At 49.7% G+C, this 8,558-nt stretch overlaps 1 long non-coding RNA gene across 1 annotated transcript; it reads left to right on the top strand.

Annotated features, from left to right (window-relative positions):
* Positions 1-252: 252 nt before the first annotated feature.
* On the top strand, positions 253-6,135 carry LOC135284243 (uncharacterized). Its single transcript, XR_010349682.1, has 3 exons — positions 253-372; positions 1,452-1,574; positions 3,190-6,135. It is a non-coding gene; the product is annotated as an uncharacterized LOC135284243 (long non-coding RNA).
* Positions 6,136-8,558: the final 2,423 nt, after the last annotated feature.

The following is an 8,558-nucleotide window of genomic DNA, read 5'->3' on the forward strand; positions in this document are numbered from 1 at the left end:
GAAGCGTTTCCTTTGCTCCAGCACCGTTCTGAGTGCAGCAGTGTGATCCCAAACCCTCCTGCAGGTGGGGAGGAACACTTCCAGGAGGCCCGTGGGTGTCAGCTCCACTCCAGAGCAGAATCAGTCTGCTGAGCAGCTGGCTCCTGCCCTGGGAGTGCTCCTGGTTTGCTGCTTCAGGGGAAGTGAGCAAGGTGTTAACGAGGGCAACGAGCCCGAGATAAGAGGCAGCAAGAGCAAGGCAGTTTCCAGAGACAGGAGCTGGTTAAGGCCAGAGTTTTAAGTGTTCCCAGGCAGCTCTCCCGGGCTCTGAGGATCAGCTCAGCCCGCTGGAAGGGCAGCTCACCTGGGATTGAAGGTGTCAGCCAGGAGGAGGTGAGCATGGTCTGAGTCTTTGCTGTGCTGGATGACTCTGAGAATTTATTGCTGGGAGCCCACCATGGGGAGATTTTCAGATGGCACCATTTGGGTGTGAGTGTGGATCTGCTGCAGGGCAGGAGGGCTCTGCAGAGGCTGGATCCAGGGCCCAAATCCAACAAGGTGAGGTTTAACAAGTCCAGGTGCTGGGTCCTGCACTTTGGCCACAACAACCCCTGCAGTGCTACAGGCTGGGGACAGAGTGGCTGGACAGCAGCCAGGCAGAAAGGGACCTGCAGGGACTGATGGACAGCAGGCTGGACATGAGGCAGCAGTGTTCCCAGGTGGCCAAGAAGGCCAGTGGCTCCTGGCCTGGATCAGGAATGGTGTGGCCAGCAGGAGCAGGGCAGTGATTCTTCCCCTGTGCTCAGCACTGGTTGGGCAGCACCTCGAGTGCTGTGTCCAGTTCTGGGCCCCAATTTAGGAAGGACTTGGAGGGGCTGGAGCGTGTCCAGAGGAGGGCAATGAGGCTGGGGAGGGGTCTGGAGCACAAGTGCTGTGAGGAGGGGCTGAGAGAGCCCCGAGATCCACACCCACCATCTTGTGGTTCTCCAGTTTGTGACAGCATCCATGACAACATTTACTTCAGTCATGGATTCAAAGAACATCAAGTATAAACTCAGAAACAAAGGACTGTATCAAGTGAAAACATTTGCACTTATAGTGAAGTGAAAAGGCTTTCAAAGGGGGGAAATGATAGTAAAAGATTTTAAAATCATAGAAAGTCATAGGGACTGTAGAAGAGAAGGCTCAGGGGAGACCCCATCACTCCGTACAGCTCCCTGACAGGAGGGTGCAGCCTGGGGGGTCAGGCCAGGTCTCCCAGGTCTCTCCCAGCCTTCCTCTGCTGCAGTGCCACCTCTGCCCCTGGGCCATGGCAGAGGGAGCCTGGTGGCATCTGGTGCCTTCCAGAATGGAGTCAGCTCACAGAGGTCAGGAGCAGGCAGGGTTTTCCTGTGGTGAGAAGCTCTCTGTGACATTGGAGAGGCTGATTCCAATCTGGGCACCACAGAAGAGTTGTCTGCAATATTTTCCAGGCTCTTTATTTTGCTGGGAAGCAGTGAAATGGATTTTCAAGCAATCCCTCCTTTCACCCGCTGATTCGTTGCTGGTAACATGTATTTAATTCCAGAGCAGCGTGTTCCCAGAGTGTCTGGAAGGTAAATGAGAAACTTTTGCTATTCAGAAGGAAAAATAAAATGTCTTTCACAGCTGCTGCCTATTCTTACGATTGTTGCAGTTTGCCTGCAATGTGAAATAAATGTCCTCATTTATAATCCTTGGAAATCACAAAAGAAGCAGGTGAAGGCTTCCTAGGAAAGGGAGTGCAGGAACGAGAGGAACAGCAATTGCAGAGAGCAGGGACTGAGCTGCTTTGGGATGATTTTGTACAGGGAAAGTGGAAATAGCCACGAGTGGAACATCTCAGGAAGGGCATGACCCTGGAAATTCCCTCCTGACCTGATCCAAAGGATGCCAGCAGGGATGGAGGAAGAGAGAGGCTCTGAAAGATCATTTTTGGACCTAATGTTTCAACGGGGAAGCAGCAGCATTAAAAACCGGGATGAAAAGTCACACTTAACTCTCAGGTCCCTCCCAGCCCAGCCCACTCCATGACTTTGGCAGCAAAGGCAGCCCTGCTGAGCACTGGGGCAGTTTGGGATGGTGCCAGTGCTGTGCCAGCACTTCCCTGCCTTTGCCAGGGATGCTCCAAAGGGCTGGCAGTGCCACAGGGACAGCCCCGGGCCTCTGCAGCTGGTGCTGAAATTGCAGCAAGATCTGTGGCAATTCCTTTCCCCTTCTCCTGTGAATGGAGCATTTTTAATTAACACACCATTTCAAAGGCTGCAAGACTTCCTAAATCAATGCAAATTCTGTGTTTGTACAGGAGGAGGGGGGGAGGATTTCAGAGCCCACTCAGTGAGGAATGAATTTCATCTCATGGCTGCTTCAGTGCACAGATGTCTGCTCAGGAATGGATTTCTGGCCATCAAACATTGTCTTTGATGCTGTCAGACAGCTTTGCCGTGTTTGATCCTGATTACCCTGAGCATCCTACCGTGGGCTGGGGTGTAATTAGATGGGAAAGGATCCCAGCAATTTATTCCACATTGCAATTGTCCTGTGAAGTGTTCCTGTGGATGAAGTTACAGCTCAGGCAGATTTCAGTCCACAAACTTTGGTGTTTCTGGTAGGTTCTGGGTCTTCTCCCTTGAATCCCTAATCCTGAGCCTGCTCCATGTGCCCCTGCCTGTCGGGGTGGGGCAACTGGATCTCCAGAAGTCCCTAAAACGAGCAGAGGAAGAGCAGCTTCTCTGCTCAAATGCAATGAGAGATGCAGTACAGAACTGGGTGAGCGTTCATTGCACTGTCCACAGACAGAGGGAAAGCATTGAAGGTGTTTCATTTTTCTCATCCCCAGTTCTCCACGAGAGAGAAAATACAGAAAGCAAAGTTCTTCTCGTCAGTCTCAGATGAAGGAATGTATTATCCATTAAATGTCTCAGATTTAATGATCCTGCTTTCTCTGCACCTCTTTGGCTCATCACAATACTCTCATTTATATTTATGAGATTAGAGGGAGATTTAACATGTTATGAACTTCCCAAATCCTTGGATTAAAAAAAAAAAAAAAAAGAGCTCTTTGTTTTGAGTTTATGAACAAAACAAACCAAATATCGAGGGGAGGGGCAAGAAGGGAGAGTTTTGGTGGGCAGAGAAAAGTGGAAAAGGACAGGAATTCCATTCTGGCTTCAATTTGGAAATGTCTTTCAGGAGGCCAGTTTAGCAGTGCCAGGTGAACTGCTGGGATTAAATGGAGTGATCTCCTGGTGGAACGGGGCATGGATGAACATTCCTCCTCACTGGATGATTTCCCCTGCCTGATGTGTCACCAGGAGCTCCTGGCCTGCTCCTTTCCCAGAACTCTCTGCCAAGGAAACTTCCCAGGCCTGTCACATCCTGCTTGGCATCTTCCCACTAATCCTTTGGCCTTTTTCCAGGTTTTTTTGGTCAAAAATATGGGAAAAGCCTAACAGCTGATGGCATGGGTAACTCAGAGCCAGGCTGGTACAAAGGAGAGGAGCACTGAATGTCCCCGCCTTGATTTCCTCACTTACTCATCCACTGCATTCTACCGAACCACCTCTGTTCCTTTGACCAAAAGCATCTCCTGAAATCCCAAACCTTGGAGATCCAAACTCTTGAGTGAAATCCCCAAGGTCTGCCCAAGGTCTGCCCACCTTCTCCTGGCTGTGCCAGGCCCAGCAGCCACTCCTGGGGAGCTGGAGGCAGAGGAAGGTCCCCGTGCCTCCTTGGCAAGTCTTCCACACCAGGGCCTGGGACAGGGACTTTTGAAGGGTTCTGAAGGGCTGGTGACCACAGGAGTGAGGGAGAAGACAAATTCTGGGTTCTGCAGCTGGTTGAAATCCCACCAAGTGTCCTGCCAGGCCTGGACCTTGTTCATCCTTTGCCTTCTGTGGGTGCAGCAGCCACGATTGCCCTCCAGAGCTGCTGTTCCTTCCCGACCATGGCGGTGTCAAGGACATCTCCACCATCCTCCTTCAGGCTCTGCACATCCTGCCATCCCAGGTCACGGCCCTTTGGATCAGTCTGGAACAGCACGGGCTCTGTTTCTGGGTCAGAACCTGAGGAAATCAGCATCTTCCACAGTCAGGGCTTTGAACACTCAGCTCCAGCTGGGAGGGGAGTGACCTTTCCAGAGCAGAAGGATCCTTTCGGAAGCTGCCAGGAGAGCATTTTGTTCCTGCACTGCTGAGTCCTTCACAGAGGGCTCTGGGCTGACTTTTCTCCTTCCCCTACTTTAATTATTTTCCTTACCTTGAGATGACAGCCAGACTTGGAAGAAAAAAGCAAAAAACGAACTTTTTTAGGTGAAGTATGAAAGAAAACGCAGCAAAGAGGTGCAGAGCAGGCCTTGCCTGTGTGATCAGACCTTCCTGAGGTTCTCCAGCCCTTCCTGGAGGGACAGGGAAGGGAACAAGGAGCCTCTGTGTGACTGGGAATATTCCTCCTCTCCATCTCCATGGGCACATGGACCTGCAATGGCTCCACAGGACACGTGGCCCTGCCACACTGACAACTCTATTTTGCTCCCACTCCGAGATGATTTACAGCCAAAAAAAAATAAAACCCCAAAAAACAGTTAAGATGCAAAAGCAAGAAAATTGTGTCAATGGTGTTTGGCTGTGGCCCAAGCCCAGGAACACAGCAGGCGTGGGAGCTCCCTTGGATGTTTGTGCTTGATGAACACCCACTTGAAACGGCTGAGGAATTTCAATATTTGGACAGATGGCTGGATCCCAAAGCCGAGTTTAAAATACATATGGAAGCTCTTCAGAAATCACAGTCTCTTCCTTTGCTGGGAGTTATTTCTTGGAAGAAAACATTCTTCTTTTTTGTTTTTTGAATGACCAGAGTTGGGGACCTCTTCCCACCATGGGCTGCACTGGACCTGGGATCATTTCTTTACTTTGTCCCCCTCCAGGATATTGGGAAGGGCCATCCTTGGGGTCACTGCCTTTAAAACAGACTGGGTTTTGTCTGCAGTCAAGGAGAGCTCTGGTGTCACCAGGTAACAAACTCTGACAGGCCCATTTCCACACTCCAGCTCTCACCCACCCACCCGCAAGGTGCTGCTCCTTCTGCTCATCCCAGCCTGGATGGACCCTGGGGGTTGTTCCCAGCCCAGGTGCAGCCCTTTAAGGTGGCTGTTGGCAGGATCAAACCCCAAGCAGGTGCCTCCAGATCCTACAGATCCCATGGATCCTATGGAGCAGAGCCCTGGAGCCAGCCCTCCCTCCCAAGCAGAGTGGGACCCTCACAAATCACCCACTGCAGACAGAATCTCACTGAGGATGGAGATATTTGCTCTGTTAGCATGGCAAACATGCACTCCTAGTCTTGTTGGCGTGTAAACTGCCTGGAAGCTCTTTTTTCCCAAGGAATGTATTATTCAATCCCTCTTTGATCATCCAGGGATAGAAGCCTCAGCTATGTTCTGTGCACATAAAACAACTATTTTTTTTGTTGCGGAGACCCAAGCAGGTTGGTTTAGTGACAGTGATTTATGGAGAGCTCCCTTTTTGCAGGCTATAATGTTAATTAATTGTTTCTGGAGGACTTGGATAAAAAGTATATTTACTCCTGCCACAGTCAAACGCTCAATATTTTGTGCATTCCCCAAATCCTTCCCATGGATGTCCACAGAACAATGGCCCAGCAAACGAGGCAGCTGCAGGAGGAGATCAGACACAATTCTGAAATGGTCAATTATTTAGATTAATTAATGAGTAATGCCTCTGCATGCATTTTGCATGTCATTTGAATATTCCAAAGCCAGAGCTTTCAGCTGTTACTGTGCCTCTGGCAGAGCCACATTCCTTGCAGCAATCACAGGGAATGCTGCTCTGCAGAAACTTTGGGATTTCTGTGTGCCAGGAGTCCTTGGGAAACCCAGCAGCATCTCTGAGGACCAGCAGTTCCTGCTGTTTAAACTGCTTCCAGGGCAGAGAAAGCTCTGTAGGTATCTCAGGAGTAGGGAGCATCCCGTGGGATTGGTTCTGTAAATGCCTGGAACCTGCACTCAGATCCTTATCTGTAGTCAGGCACCTCCCTCCCACAAAATTACCAGGGATTGTGTGCTTTTAAGAATCCTACCGGGTGCTTATTTGCATTTTTATGTGCCTGGCTGCATTAAAAAAAAAAATAAATAAATAAAAAAATAAAACAAAAAAATAAAACAAAACATTCCTGGCAGTCAAGTTGAAGGGAATCCGAGGGGAATCCCCTGGTCTCTGCTCACTCCAGGACTGGGGACAGATCCACGTGTTTGGTGACATTCTGCTGCTCTTTTCTGGCCTGTGCAGCCTTTAGGGGTCATGGTCCAGAGATGCAGAATGGTTTGGGCTGGGAGAGAACTTTAGGATCACCCAGTGCCACCCTTGGGTGATAACGATCAGTGTGAGAATGAGCAGTGTGATAACAGTCAGTGTAAGAATGAGCAGTGTGGTAACAATCAGTGCAAGAATGAGCAGTTCCCAGACAAGTTCCTGGTTTTACTGAGCTCCTTGGCCTGGATTTAGGCTGGAATTCCCCAAACCAGGCTGTTGGTTCTGGGTTTTCTCCATCCAGGCCTGCAGAGCAGCCCAGAGAGCCAAGGGGGAGAGAGGCTCCTCCTGGCTCCTCCAGGCTCCCTGCTCAGAGTCACGGAATTGTCAAGGTTGGAAAACACTTCTAATTCTTCACCAAGGCCAGCTGTCAACCCAGCACTCCCAACCAAGCGATTCCTTCCCTCTGCCTCACCAAGACAGAGGAGGAAACCATGCCAGGAGATGTGGGAAGACTCCTTATGACAAGGCACCCTCAGCTTTCAGAATTCTCCTTCGCAAGGGGACCAAAAATAATTTAAAATCATTCTACTTAGAAATGCCTAAGAAATAAAATGGAACCTGCAGGAACCAGCAAAGGCTGAGGGAGCAGAGAGACCAGACCAAGGCTGTTCCTGGAAGCACTAATGCTCTGACTAGACGTGGGAATGCCCTTCAGGAACAAGAAATGTAGAATACAATACTATAAATTTATATATCATAACACAATTAACTTAAAAATCTTACATTATAACATAAATCCAGAAAATGAAATATTTAAAGGTTAAGTCAAAACCATAAATATCCTTATTAACAGTATTTTATTAATCGATAAATCCTTTAAAAATCTTACAACCAAGGGTTTTATGACCTTCTGAATCATACAATAAAAATATAAACCAAACTCACCATTCTTATCTATATAGAAAATTTAAAAAATAAACCACATCATCTAAAACCCTCAAAAATCCCATCTCTAACTCATTCCAAATTACTTCAGAAATCCCCATCCTGACCCCCACTGTCCACCCCTTCAACTCGAATTTTATTCCACTGACAGGATGAGCCGAGAGCTCAACGCTGCCTGCATCCCTCATCCTGCTGAGAAGGAACTCATTAGAGGGGATTATGGCAAATAAAGTGCAAGGAAATGAAGGTAACTCATTAACAGGAGGGGTTTGCTGGCTGCTCTGCAGAATTCCAGCACTCCTGGGCTCTCCGAACTGCTCAGAGACCCCCGGGGGGCTGGGGGCTGCTGCTTTTCCCCCCAGCCAGTCCCTGTGGGAGCAGGGCAGGCTGGGGCAGAGCTTCCCACAAGGGAGGGTCCTTGTGGATGGGAGAGCCTGGTCAGAGAGACAGAAAACGAGATTTGTTTTCTCACGCGGACTTGTGAGACTTCTAGGGAGTTGTAGAGAAACGATGATAGCTTGTTATTATAAATAACCTGCAGGTGATGGTTTCCTGCTCTCTGTTTTCCTGTTCTTCTCGAGGATTGTTTGTGAGAAAAGTGTTTTTATTAATTAGACAATTAGGTGAAATGTATTGATTGACCAATCTGGTCTGAATGTATGGGAACCGTCTATAAAAGAGAGAAGTTTTTGTATTAAAGCTGCTGTTGTGCAAAGCAGCCTTCCTGGAGTCTGGGCCACTTTCTTATTCAACAGTGGCAGGTCCTGCCTCAGGAGCTGCCTCCTGGACCAGCTGGAGGAAGAAAGGTTTCACCTTTGGCTCGTTCTGCCCAGTGGATCTGCAGCTCGCCTCCCCAGCAGCAGCTGCAGGTGGCCTTGCTGGGAGGGCTCCGAGCTGGCCCTGCACAGCTCCCCAAGGAGGCTGAGCACAGCAGCTGCCTGCAAGCCAGGAAACTTTCAGCTTTTTATGGTTTTTAATCTCCTTGAGGGTTTGGAGCTCTGTGCCAGCCAGAGAATGCAGGTGCTGCAGCAGTTGGGAGCGCAGGACTTGCACGGAGCCATGGAACATCCCAATTATCTGCTCTGACACAGGCTCAACTCCTCACATCTGTTATCTCCGTTTCCAGGAGCTCCTCTGGAGCCCTACCCACGGATTGCTCCTGGCTGGCTCCTCTGGGAGATGGGCTGTGTCACTTCCAGCTTTCTGGATGCCCAATTGCCCCCATCCCATCCCATCCCATCCCATCCCATCCCATCCCATCCCATCCCATCCCATCCCATCCCATCCCACCCCACTGATCCATTCCCTGCTGCACAGGGCGTTTGTCCAGCCCCTCCCAGCCCTGCC

This window comes from Passer domesticus, chromosome 20, assembly GCF_036417665.1.
Source record: "Passer domesticus isolate bPasDom1 chromosome 20, bPasDom1.hap1, whole genome shotgun sequence".
NCBI lineage: Eukaryota > Metazoa > Chordata > Aves > Passeriformes > Passeridae > Passer > Passer domesticus.